The sequence below is a fragment of the Gorilla gorilla genome, chromosome 14 (assembly GCF_029281585.2).
Source record: "Gorilla gorilla gorilla isolate KB3781 chromosome 14, NHGRI_mGorGor1-v2.1_pri, whole genome shotgun sequence".
Taxonomy (NCBI): Eukaryota; Metazoa; Chordata; class Mammalia; order Primates; family Hominidae; genus Gorilla; species Gorilla gorilla.
The window spans coordinates 58,177,014-58,191,576 of record NC_073238.2 but is presented as its reverse complement, the minus strand read 5'-3'; the positions used below and the strand labels follow the sequence as shown (position 1 = coordinate 58,191,576).

The following is a 14,563-nucleotide window of genomic DNA, read 5'->3' as shown; positions in this document are numbered from 1 at the left end:
TTCTGCAAATATTCACCTTTATCCCCCTCTTTGATGAGAAAAGTATATTCCCTAACCCCTGGAATTTAGTCTTGCCCATATGCCTTGCTTTGGCTAATAGGATGCTAGTGACCATGACCTGAGCAGAGGCTTGAACTGAGCTTGCATAACTGGGCTTGCTCTCTTGAACTGCTGCCTTTCACCACGAGAAGAGCATGTCTTGTGCAGCAAGTAGTCCGAGGAGGATGAGAGACATTTGGTGCCAAGCCCTCCCAAAGCCAAGCTGGGTCAGCCAAACCTCAATTGACTTTTAGATGTGTCAGCCAGAAATACTTATTACTCTACACCACAGTTTTGGGTGGTTTGCTAGACAACATAATTGTGGTATAGCTTATTAAAACAGATGGTGTTTGATTAAAGAATGTACACCATTTGCTATGCTATAAGTTCTCAGAGTGGACTATACTTTCAAGCTGGGTCAATTTTTCCATTGAACTTAGTAGATTACCTACTAATATAAATGTGTTATTATTTATGTCTTATGATTCCAATGGTACAGTGGTTAAAATTGATAATCTGAGAGCAATTTCCTCAAGCAAAGTATTTTTTTCTAGGTGAAGTTCACCATGAGAAGTTCAAGTTCATTTGAAGTTTAATCTAGTGGAAATATTTTCCTTCTCCACTGCCTCTCATGTCACCCATGAATGTCTGGTGCCATTTTGGGCAGAACCAAATTTTTTTCTCTGCAGGCAGTATGATATAGGGAACTCCCATGGGGCCATATGTACAAATTGAGGGAGAAATGGTGATGAGCAGCCTTCTACTCATGGGAGTGGAAACAAGTCCTGTTAACGTCTTAACACTGCCTTTGGGTTTTGCTCAGGCCCAATGTCATATACAGCACTTTTATTTGCTGATGGAGAATCTCTAGACACATTTAACTTTATGATCAGCTAGATCCAAACAATCAATTGATATTGGAAAGCTTAGGTCATTTGTAGACCTATGGTCAGGTATTCACTCCTATCAGGACCTGGCAGCAAGCCACAAACTGTTTTCAGAAGGAAAACAGTGACTTGATAAAGAGGTCATAGACTTGCTCCAAAATCCTACGGGCTCACACCGTGATTCTCTTAGTTGAACTTGGTGCAGGAGCAGGCTCCATTTAGATTCCTTATCTGCCACAGACACTTAAAGAACCTATGATCCAGCTGGGTGCGGTGGCTCACGCCTGTAATCCCAGCACTTTGGGAGGCGGAGGCGGGCGGATCATGAGGTCAGGAGATCGAGACCTTCCTGGCTAACACGGCGAAACCCCGTCTCTGCTAAAAATACAAAATGTTAGCCGGGCGTGGTGGTTACTCAGGAGGCCGAGGCAGGAGAATGGCGTGAACCTGGGAGGCGGAGCTTGCAGTGAGCCGAGATCGCGCCACTGCACTCCAGCCTGGGCAACAGAGTGAGACTCTGTCTCAAAAAAAAAAAAAAAAAGAACCTATGATCCACTGGTTTAGAAAAGCTGAAATTGCAGAGCCAGAGCCTCTTATAACTAAAGTCTGTACAACCATGGATTTCTTTTTGCTCTGGACTCCATTCAAGGCTGGAAATATTTTTGGTCAGTGACTAAATTGAGTCAGAGCAGAACAACCAAATGTAGTATATGTTGCCTCAAAAATCCAAAGACACCTACTAAACATTGTGCCTCTTTCTCAGTGGTAGGGGCACAAAGGCACACAGTGTTTGCCTCTGGACAGAATAATCCAATATGATGAAAACAACCGGACTCTAGAAACTTCGCTGACATGGTAGGCACCTAAATGTTCATGGATTTTCTCCTCCAGCTACTGCCACGCATGTGCCTTAAAGGTTTCTAGGGTATCTGTTACTCCCTGCTATGCAGATCTTAACAGTAAAATGTCACAGATGTAGTGTACTAATGTGATGCTCTGTGAGGTGTTAGGACAGTTAAGGTCCTTGTGGGCCTAATTTTGGCACAGAGCCAAAGAGCTGACATAAGCCTTAGACAAGATTGTTCTTTGGAATAGTGGGAAAATGGGCTAATTTAATGACTACATGTTAGATGCCAAGAGAGGTGTCAGTTTATTTCAATAAAAAAGGCCACAGCTGAAACAGCAGCTTAACTGAAGTAACCATTGGTTGAGTTTTAATAATCCATTGCCATTCATGAAAATCCAGTCAAATTTGTATGTTAAATCTGAATATGAAAGGAATCACTTCTCCAAACAAACATAGCTTCTAGGTACATAGCTTCTAAGTTTTCAGTGGTGGCAATGATCTCTATGGTGCTTCAAGGATGCAGTATTGCTTTTGGTTTACTCTTTTGGTAGCACGAGGAAGGAGCTCCAGGAGCTTCTGCTTGGCCCCTGTATTAGCCTTTAAAGTAGTGTTCTATTTTGGCATGTATCAGAATCTCTTGAATGGAGAACATAAATTGTTAAACCCCACTCCCAGTTTTTGATCCAGTAAGTCTGGTTGGGGTTTGAGAATCTGCATTTTTAACAAGTACCCAGGTGATACTGATGCCAACGTAGATTATGACTACAGACTGCAGATTGGATAAGTGAAAAGAAATTTTCAAATAAATTTACCAGCCTCAAGCATTTAACATAGTACCAGCATCAGTCAGTGTGTTTAACGAAGAAGAAAGTGGAGACAAGTGGTGAAGTTAGTAAGTCAATTCAGTGGCAGCTGGTGAAGAAATCTCCTATTATGCACCTCATATAGGTGCTATAAATTTTAAATGAGGGTATGACTGTAATGTGATTAGCACAGCGCCTGGTATATGGAAACACTCAATAAATATTATTATTTCAGTTTTTTAAAATTAATTTTAAAATCCACCCAATATAGCCACTAATCACCTAAGCATCTTTGTATTAGTTATTTAACCATTTGGGCACTGAGTTTATTCATCTATAAAATAAAGTGGTTGAAATAGGTGATCTTTAATGTCTTTAAAAATCACTGGTTTTACATTAAAAGGAATCTATCATAGCTGTCTTAATTAAGGTTTTATACTCACTGAGGGTGATCTTTGTTTATAGCTCTGATGTTCTGAAAATCTTGTTTCTTATTTATCTTATCTAAATTTTGCATCCTATGGAATACATATTTTTCTAAAAAGTAGATTGGACTTTAGGTCAGTTTCTACCTATATTTATGCCTGGGAACTCAGAATTGAGGTACTATAAAGAGAAAAACCCAAATAGTAAAGGTTGTCTTTTCTGTTTATAGGGTCATACTTTTCCCATTTGGGTTTCTCTGAGGCTTTACTGGAGAGAACTAAAGCCCCGTTAGCAGAAGTGCCACAGAGACATAAAAGAAGCTGCTATTGTTTTAATTATATGGGTCTAATTACGGTAATGTGATAGATAATTTACCATACACTGAGGGCTGGAAATTTCAAGTTGTTTTGGGATTAGAACCTGCAAATCATTTTGATTAAAATACCGATGACTTCACTGAAGGGCCACTGTCTAAAATTCTGCACAATCATATTCTTCTTATTATAAAAATTTCATATATGTCATTAACCACAACTTGATGAAAAAGCAAAATAGACCAAAAATGAAATGTATGCTTGCCAAAATGGTTAATTTACCATTGACTATCAGTTTGCCTTCTTTCGAAATGTCCTCCTATCTTTGAATCTCACTGCGTCTTGCCTGTACAATAACCCCTCTCTGTTTTGTATCACCAGTTTTCCCTATTTCCTGCATCTTTGTTTTTGCACATAAAAATACTGTGATTTCTCCCATCTTAAAAAAGAACAACAATAACAACGAAAGCCTCTTTTGGTCTCACAGCTCTTTGTAGATACTGCCTCCTTTCTTGTTCCTTTTGTAGCAGTGGACCTCAAAGACACAGTGCACATTCATCTCTCCATTTCTTCGTCTCCTGTTCTGTCTTGAAGATTCCTATCAGAGTCCCCCCACATTTCAGTGAAGCTACTACTATAATAGCGGTAACTCCATTAACTTCCACATTGCCAATCCAAATGTCAATCTTGGTTGTAGCCAATTGTCCTCCTTTTTGAAATACTTTCTCAATTCAGCTTCCAAAGCACTACTCTATCCTGCTTGCCCTTCTCCCTCTCTGGCTGTTCCTCCTCAACCTTCCTTCCTTCCTGAACCCTCCCTGTCTTCCCTACCTCTAACTGTTGGAGTGCCCCAGGCTGAGTCCTCACACATCTCTTCACTAACCACGTTATTCTTCAGATGATCTCACTTACTCTATCCTTTAAATACCATCTATGTGCAGATGATTCCAACATGTCTGTATGTCCAGGCCTTTCCTGATTATCCTATCTAAAATAGCACTCCCTCCTGTCATTTTCTATTCCCTTCCCTTACTTTACATTTTGTGACAGCACTTACTTTTTAGCAGTGACTTTATATTATATGTCTATTTGTTTATTTGCTTATTGTGTACCTCCGTGACTAGAATGTAATCCCATGAGGGCGGGGACTTGGTTTTATTCCCTGCTATATCCCAGCACAGAGAACAAGGTAATGGTGGTATGGTATATATTAGGTACTCAATAAGTATTTGTTGAGTGAATCATTAATGTCCAAATTTATTCTTTCAAATCATTGAGCACTCATTTATGTTATGTAACAGTGCAAAGCAAGCAATAGCTTTAGCTCTAAGAGTGGGATCACTGCAGGCTGCCTGGGTTATTTACCACACAGCACGCGGAGGTGAAGGGCACAATGGTGAGAGGGTGGAGAAGTGGCAGCAATTCTAATTTGTGCCCAAATAAGGGAATGGCAAATCCAGTCTAGTTTAAGACAGTTGAGGTTGGGATGGGGAAAACAATGGGATGGGTGGGCCTCAGCATAGGGGCACAGCTTCATAACTATCAGGTGAAGAATAGAGACAACAGGACTCCAAATACAAACAAGGCAATCCAGAGAAACTATCAGATGTTCTGAAGCAGAAGAAAATTTGCCTAGCCCACAGGCGACCCACAGGAACCCAGAGCCTGGTTCCTTGATTTCAGCATAGGCTCATGGCCGCCTGCAGATGCTGGATGCTCAATCCAGAATCAGCTGTGGGGATAGGGCTGGGGCAGGTTCTCTGGAGAATGCAAAAATGAATATAATCTCTACCTTCAAAGAGGCTGCAGATTTATAGGAGATGCTAAGACACAGCTAATAGAAGTAAAAGCATTACATAACATGTAATGTGCTCAGCAGAGCCGTGAAATCACAGCAAATTATATCTGTAAAGGAGGCTATTTATGGATGGTGTTTAAATATAGAACTAGTCTCTTGGGTGCAAGAAAAAGAACAATTTACTAGTTACATATCTCTTCATTTGCAAAATGTAGGGCTTAGAAAGAATTCTTTTTTATGTTTCCTTCCAGTGCTAAATTGCTATGATTCTTAATTCACATACATGTAAGCCTATATAGGTAAACTTGTATACATAGATAATAAAATCTCATTAATTTGGACTTTGCTTATTTTGAACTTATGACCAACCATCAAAGTTAAGGCTAGTTGAATTTTCATTTTATTTTATCAGTAATATTAGTAGCTTGTTCAAAAAGAGTGTAGACAAATTATAAAAGGAATGCTTACCAACTTTAAAGAACAAACTGTTTTCAAAGAATTTAGAACTCCTATTTGCAAACAAATAGCTGAAGTGGATGTCAGCCACTTGGACTGATGTTTTGATGCATTTCATACAGATGCCTGAACTAGGGCCGCTTGGAGAGAAAGGAGTTGACACACCAGGTCCCTGACCCTCATCTCACCTCAGAGCACCAGGAAGCCAGAGCTTGCCTTGACTGAGGACAAAACCAGAGGAAATCATTTGCAGAAGCACCGGGCCTGGCAGATTATGCCCTGAGCCTCCTGCTGTATTTCTTGCTTTGGCAGAACAAACTTTTTTAACAAAGAAGATGCAGTCTTCTTTAGGTTATTGTGTAAAATTCATCCATTGAAAATGTTTCTTGAATGCCTACTACATTTATCGAATGTGCAGGAGGCACTATTATATATCCTTATTACATTATAGATTTTCAGTACCAAGTGTTTATTTCATTTACAGCTCTTGAGGATATATTTTAAGATATCTTATTATTCACAGTTAATTGTAATAAAAGTTTCAATTGTATTACCTCAAAGGCTACATGTGGACCTCACAGGCAAATGGGGATGTTACTAAAAGGAGAAACAAGGGTGATTATGTAATACTAAAATTTATCAAAAGCTTTTATGACTAAGGTCAGAAAAGCTGAAAATCAGAATGAGATGCAAATTGAAAAATGCCAGGAAGGGAATGAAAAAACAGAATCTGGAAACCACACAAGTAAAAATTTTCATTATACCTTAGACAAATCATCACAAAGTTGATCCCAAATTGAAGATACATATAAGAAAGTAGTGGGAGGCCGAGGCGGGCGGATCACAAGGTCAGGAGATCGAGACCATCCTGGCTAACACGGTGAAACCCCGTCTCTACTAAAAAAAATACAAAAAATTAGCCGGGCAAGGTGGCGGGTGCCTGTAGTCCCAGCTACTAGGGAGGCTGAGGCAGGAGAATGGCGTGAACCCCGAGGGGCGGAGCCTGCAGTGAGCCGAGATCGCGCCACTGCACTCCAACCTGGGCGACAGCGAGACTCCGTCTCAAAAAAAAAAGAAAAAAGAAAGAAAGTAGTAATAGGAATTATACAACCCCCCTCAGATGAATTTAGTCACCCTCTGTGACTGAGCCAAAAGGCTAATCAAGAGAGGCCAAGGTCTTCAATCTCCCTTGAACACACCAAAGCTATTCGAACCAGATGTTTTTCCTGATGCTGCTTTCTTCACCCACTGTCTGACTTTGCAGCTATTGTTCTGTCTTCAGATCCTTGCTGCAGTTCTAGCTTCTTGGTGCAGACCTTCCTAATTCCTCCTACCCAAAATGAGAGCCACTTTCTGGATGCCCCGGAAACCTTACAACATTGCAGTTTACCACTAAATGGTTCTCTAATGAGTATGGAGTTCTTCTGGATTAGGCTACAAATACCTTACTTGCAGGATTCATACTTTAAACCTTTTAGTGATTTATTAACTTGTAAGAAAAGTCTTACAAGACATAAAAATTTAGTCATATTAAGTAAATATTGAATGAATGGCATTTGTCAAAAATAAAAACTGTAGAAAAATAAAACTACTTTGGAAAATTTGGGATGTAAGGTTCATAATACCCATTGCACCTAACTCCTTATAAGACATAAAGGAGGCACTTTTGGCTGACAAATCGATTGATGAACTAATGGTAGTAAGAAAGTTTTCTTTACGGAGACCTTTCATTCTAACCTACATATTAATGTATGAAATTGATTAGTGCAAATAATCATACAGTCGTCTCCAAGTAAACTCAAAACATTCTCTACCACCACCACTACCACCACCACCTCCTAAAAGCTGCTCAGCCTCCTGTATCCTATTATGCCTAATTAAAGGCATCACTCCTCACTCAGTGACCTAAGCCAGGAACCTGGCAGTCACAAAGTACTTTCTCCTTATTCCCATATTTGATTCCTCACCAAATTCTGTTGACTGTCTCAGATCCATCCCTGCCTCTCCTTCAGCACAGATTTTACTTGGTTCAGGCCTTAACATCCCCACCCACCCAGACTCTAGGGTTATTTCCCATCTGATTGCACATATCTGGTCTCACCTCTCTCCAATCCATGCCACATCCAGCCAGAGAGGATCTAAAATGCAAATCTGTTCACATCATCCCCTTTCTGTATCTTGCAATGGTTCTAATGCCTAAAAGATAAAGTCCTAACTTCTTTGCATGTCCTTCAAGGGCCCTTTTAATCTGGTTTCAGCCTTTCTTTTTAAAATCAACTTTGGCCACTTGCCTATATGCATCATACCTTCTTCCCATCTAAAATTTCAGAGTCTAAAATTGTCAGACTTGAAGTGCCAATGCATTTTATCTCACTGTGTAGGACAATATTTGACCCTGTATCTATTTAAACTAGTTGACTTACCTTTATATCTAAACCAAGGACCAATTTATTTCTTGATCACCTCTGCAAAGCTGATACTTTGGTCACCACGATGGCTGGTAAATGCCCCTAATATAGCAATTATTTGATCGTATACTCATTTAACCTACTAGAACTTCTCTACTGTCAGAAGGGCAGGGAGGGACATAGCAGATCCTGGCATGGGAGGAAAGTATATAGTTTGGCATTTCATATATCAGCATCACCATAACAACCACTCAAATATTTGTTGAACATTGGTGAGTCAATGATGAAAGAGTTTAGAAGAAGGAATTTCAGGGAAATGGGACAGCAGGAGCAGAGGCAGCAGTGAACTTGCAGTAGGCTAAGACCAACCCAAGGTAGTTTTTTTTTTCCCCTGACACTGCTAAATTGAAGGTTTTTATAAAGGAGCTAAAGATGAGGAAAGCAGCCAGTCTGAATAAGCTGTGACTCAATAAATAGAAGATGAAACCAAAACATACCTCAAAGACTTCTGCCTGGGAGACTGGAAGATTGGTGACACCTTGATGGAAAACACTAAGACTGAATTGTACATTCAGACCAGTTCTCACCATCTGAATTTGAAAAAGAAAAAAAAAAAGTCTAAGAGGAAAAACTGAATAGTTACTACAAATTACCTACAAACGTCCTTGCCAGTATGAGGATTTATGCCACCTGGTGGCAGTTTATCTAATTTTGTTATTCAATTCTTTACAGTAGTGCAAACTCTCAAAATTTGTACTTACAAACTTGAGCACAGTGTCAGGCATGAAGGAGCTATTAAATTTTTTTTTGTAGAATAAATGGATGAGTGGAATGTGTAAATAAATTATTCAATGAAGCAAAGCTCTGTGGTGAAAAAAGCTCTGATCCAAAGGTCAAGACAGTTGGCATCTAGTTTCACACTAACTGTCGAGTGATTCCCAGGAGGTCACAGACCTCTCTCCCAGCTCTACCATTCTTGACTTTATATTGGGGTTTTAGTTTATTTATCTAAAAAAAGATATGTAAAAATTTCTTACAGTTATATTATTTGAGTTTTTTATATATAAATTATATATATATAACAATATGTTATATATAGCACAAACTCAACAAAAAGTCAAATATAACTGTAAGAAATTTTTACATATCTTTTTTGTTATATATGTATATTGGGATTTTTATTTGAAAAATTATTAGCTGAGCTCAAAAGTCCTTGAAGAGTCACAACATCAGAGGGGCTGTCAGGAGTGATATGTACACTTCTGGCAGTTGAATTTGAACTCACAGCTGGAGGAAACTTGCTGGTTCTAAGTTCTCTTCTGATTATGTTATCATTGTTTCTCTTTAGCCAGATGTTTCTAATGATAGCTTTCTAGATGACATTCCTCCTATTTTGTCCAGCCTCAGAATCCCCTCCTACACAGCACATTTGACCCCTTCCTATGAGTATCCAGGCCATACTCACAGGTGGGGTTTGAAGGGTGAGTACACACTACTATGTGGATTTTTTTCTTTTTAGGCTAATATTATGTTTAATAAATGGGATTATGCTATTGTATGCATTTGTCTAATTTTCTCAGCTAAAGCAAAAGATCTATCCAAAAAGAGGCTTTTTAAAAAGTCATATTCCTAATACAAGGTCTTTATGCAATGGACACTCAGTGTGTCCTTTTCAATACTGATCTTTATAATGAGAGTTAAAAAGCATTATCCAATTTAGGGACCAGGGAGGGACTATATAAGATGATTCGGAAGTACTAGTAGTGCCAGGAAGTAACAGCGTGCTAAAATCACACCCCACAATAGTGGGAGTATGTTAAAGGGACACAGGAACCCAACTGAAAAAGCACCAATGGCCAATTTAAGAAAAACAAATAAAATAATATTAGATTATCATCTAAAGTATATAATAAATATCCATGAGTTCATACTGACTTAAATAAATGATTGAATAATGGGAGAGAGTAGACAAATCTCAGGTATAAAAGAATTTGTAATAATTGATGTAGATACTCCACCGTCACAGTGTGAAACACAATCCTCCACTCTTTAAGTGTGGGCTATGCACACATTGCTATAGAGTGTAGTATGGGAAGGCCAATGAAAGAGTAACCTTGTGATAGAAAAACCTGGCAAACACTGCCTCAGTCAGACTATCAACAAATGCTAAGTCGGGTTGGTAGCACATACCCTCCATGTGAGGTAATGAGAATAGCACGTTACCTCTGTGGTCTTCCTCCCCCAAATCCATATCTTCACCCTAATCATGAGAGAAACATCAGACAAATCCCAATTGAAGGACATTCTGTTAATACAAAATACCTGGCCAGTGCTCCTCAAAGCTGCCAAAGTCATGAAAAATAAAGTCTGAGAAACTGTGATAGCCAAGAAGAATCTAAGGAGATATGACAAATAAATTGTAATAAATTATCCTGGATTGGATCCTAGAACAGAAAAAGAACACTAGGTGAAAACAAAGGAAATCTGAAAAAAGTATGGAATTTAGTTAATAATAATGTGTCAGTATTGGGTCATTAATCGCAACAAATGTCCCAAACTAATGTAAGATGTTTCTAATAAATGAAACTGAGTGTTGGGTGTATGGGAACTCTGCACTATCTGTGCAACTCTCTATAAAAAGTTTATTTTAAAAAATGGGTCAAATCTCCCATCACACTCATCAGAAACTAGTGCCATGTTCAGAGATGCAAGGAAATGTCAAACTATTACTAAATATCTTTTGGAAAATTAGATAGCAGAAAACTAGATAGGATATTTTAAAAACAAGAATCTTTCCTTTGAGGCAGGAGGAAGACAAAAGATGGCTTAAGAGCAGTTATATATTTTTTATTTGAAAAAAGTATAGTTCATTAAATAAAATATAGGAAAAACTACACAAATGCAGAAAAAGGAAAAAGCTTTCATAATTTCACCATCTAACACAACTAAGTTAGTATTTTATTTTCAGTTTTTAAAATATGTTTATTTTTGTGAGTTCTTCTCATAGCTGTAGTCCTACCTGATTACACAATTTAATTTCTTGGAAGGTTTTCCCTCTCTTCATTGAAGACAATCTTACGTAGAGCAAGTTAATTGGTGCCATTCTGCATTTCAGACAGAATTAATTTAAGTGAAAGAGAACCATATGACTTTGCAAGACTATGTGAATATCTAGAATCTGCTCTATTTGTCTAGGAGGTAGTGCAGAACTAAAGGGGTACATATGGTACTATACAGAAGCTTAAAGGTCTATCTCTTGATTTCACTGTGGAGAGGGTATGATATTTAAGAAACAAAATGGAGAAAGGGAAAAGTCTATCGCCAGGCAAGTTCCTCAGAACCAAGAGATAGGTTACAGAAATAAGAGGTAGGATAATAGGTATTTACCAATTCTCATGCTGAGAGTATTGTTGGCAGAAAAAAGAATATGATTGAGAGTAAATGGTAGGAAGTATATAATATTAACATTATTATAATCTCCATAATCATCTCTAGGGAGGAGCTTGCATTCAGACAATACTGTTTCTTAAGATTCACTACAATGGCTATTTTCCAGATAAAAAAAGTTTGACATCTTTAAATTCCGTTAGATTGAGGCAACTAGAAACAGTAAATATTCTTGAGTACATACTGCCACCCAGTGGATATATCTGTGTGATGCACAAAGCATTTACGAACGAAGAGGACAAAGAGGTTTTGACCATGATGCTAGTGTTAAAGCTTTGCTTGCATTCAGTGAAGGCCATAGATCCTATGTAATCCCAAACTGAATTACACCACTCATTCAAAATTCTAGACTAGACTTTAATGCACATTTTCAAAGTATTCTGATAAATATTACCAGAGGCTTTTGGCAATGGGAGAAAAATATTATGTGTGCTTACCAACACTATAGATACTAACTTCTTATTAATATTAATAAAACTAATGTCAGTGAATTTCCAATAAGATGAATCAGAGATACTCAACTTCTAGTAAGGAAGGAAGAGGGATGTCATGGCAGAGACTAGACAGTGGAAAAATTTGGCAAACCCTGCCTCAGTCATATGATCAACAATACTAAGTCATATTGGTAGTATATACCTTGGATATGGTAATCTTGACTGCCTTGGATGCTAAGAACTCTGGCATGAAGTCTAAGAGAATTACACTTTTGGCATAATAATCTTGGATTTCCCTTTATCTGAAAGCTACTAAAGGTTTACTAGAGTGGAAATACATACAGACAATGGATGGAATTTGGGTCATTTAAATGAATATTGAGACCATATTTATGTAGAGACTTCCTAGGGAGTCCTGGTATTCTGTAGATAAGTCCAATTATATTTGTGTTTCCTAAAAAGGAATAATACAATTTATGGAACTGAAATAACATTGAAAGTCTAAGAAAAACTACTTGTCTGAAACTTTATTTTTTGCTACGTTTATACATCATCTTCTCCAAGAAGTTTACACATCCACATGTGAACACTTCTGGATAGGAAATCTGCTAACTAATGTGTTCTCCATTGTTGGGTATGAGATTTCTTGACCTCGCCATACTTACAGTTAATAAATTAGCCTATCACTGTTTCTTAAATGTTGGCAGAAGACATGAGATAAAAGATTTCATTATTCATGCTTAGCAAGCAGCATGAACATCATATTTGAGTAAGTTCTCCTTGCCCCTTAAGTCCCATGGAGGCACCATAGAAGGGCCCAGGTATATCTCTTGCATATAGTGGATTTGTGTCTTAGGAATACTGAGCTTGGGGAATCCACTGCTTTTATAACAAGCAGAAAGTAAGGTGGCTCTTTTTCCCAAAGTGGGACCTAAACTTATCCCTTAAGGTTGCTTTCTGCAAACACAATCTTGAAAAATGGTGGCATTAAAAAAAGGTCAAAGCTTTGCATTCTTGGTATGCCCAGGAAAAAATGCTCTGGGAGGTTTAAGGCCCATTGGCAATTGTTTTTCCTAACATTCATACAAAGCCAAAATCAGCCTTCCTATAATATCCACTAATTGGTTCTGTGTTTTCCAATCTCTTTGGTATTTTGTATGTCAGACACCTGCAGTGTGCTATCTTATGCCACTGAGATTTATTTTCTCCATGCTAATCATTTCTAATCCCTTTGAGACCATTCCTCCATGATCATATATGGCTTTGGGATCCCTCACCATTAGTATTGCTTTCCTCTGAACTTGTTTAGGTGTTACTTCCCAAAATGGACTATGATATTGCAAGTATGGACCATAAACTGTCATTTAGCTATACATTTCTATTCCACTCTTATGCCAGTGGATGGAAACTATGTAGTTTTTCATTAAAGGAATCATCATGCCAACCAGATTCCATTTAATATAACGGAAAATCTAAGAGTAAACTCCTTCTTTTAAATAGTTGTTGTTTAGCAGTTCTAGTAGAAAAGTGTTAAGTCATTACTGTCTGTATTTTGCAAATTATGGACCTCCTGTATATGAACTGTTTGTTTTCCATGTTAATATATATGGCATATGACTCCCATATTCCTTTTTGGGGGGCAGGGGAGGGGTGCAGCATCTCACTCTGTTGCCCAGGCTGGAGTGCAGTGGTGCAATCATGGCTCACTACAGCCTCGACCTCCTGAACTGAAGCAATCCTCCCAGCTCAGCCTCTCAAGTAGCTGGGATTACAGGCATGTGCCACCATGCTAGGCTTTTTTTTTTTTTTTTTTTTTTTGTGGTAGAGATGGCATCTCGCTATATTGCCTACGCTTCATATTCTTTGTTCAAATAAGAATCCAACAGTCACAGGCTTTTGTTTTCTCCTCCAACTCAGGCACATAGAAGAGTAGGGGATAGACAATGTTTGTCTTCTGCTTTAACAAAGAAAACTGACAGGTATATTTACTTTTTCAAAAACAGAGATATTACTTTAGATATTATTATGTTTAATTTTTTAAAAATTATGACTAAGTTACAAACATACAGAAAAGTATGGAAAACAGTATAATGAAGCTCCAGATGCTCATCACTCAGGTTCAACAATTAAAGACTTTCGCCACATTTGTGTCATCCATGCCTTTTTTATTATTATTAAAGAATTTAGTGGACTCTCTCAGATAACACATTAGTTTATCCCTACATAGTTCAATATGTATTGACATGCATATTTCTAACATAACTTCAATGTCATTAACATCTAACAAGATTAACAATAATTCTTTAGTATCATTTAATACCTATCCTGCATTTAAATTTCCACAATTATCTAAAAACACCTGTCTTTAGAGTTGGCTTATTCTAATGAAACTCCAAACTAGGTCCACTCATTGCTTGTGATTGCCATGTCTCATAAATCTCTTTTAATCTAATAGTCCCCCTCTCATTCTTTCTTTCAATTCTTACCATTGACCATTTGCAAAAATTAGATCAATTGTCCCACACTTTGAATTGTGGTATCCTTTAACTTACTCCTTCCTTCTCCAAATTTTTTATAAACTTGTGGTTAGCTCTAGAGCTTGATTAGATTCAGACTCAACATTTGTGGAAGGAATATTTCAAGGTGTTTCTGTGTACTTCCTATTCCAGCAGATTGAGAAGCAACAATGGTTGCTACACTGATG

At 37.9% G+C, this 14,563-nt stretch overlaps 1 long non-coding RNA gene across 2 annotated transcripts in view; it reads right to left on the bottom strand.

Moving 5' to 3' along the window:
• The window catches only part of LOC129526312 (uncharacterized), a 71,594-nt gene extending 61,018 nt beyond the window's left edge, over positions 1-10,576 (bottom strand). The window contains exons 1-2 of one of the 2 annotated variants that reach the window (XR_010130557.1): positions 10,301-10,576; positions 8,476-8,568 (exon numbers count right to left, since the gene is read on the bottom strand). This is a non-coding gene — a long non-coding RNA (uncharacterized lncRNA). Of the gene's footprint in view, positions 1-8,475; positions 8,588-10,300 lie in introns of those variants that run through there. The other variant, XR_008670967.2, reaches the window with a different exon arrangement.
• Between the last annotated feature and the right edge of the window lie 3,987 nt (positions 10,577-14,563).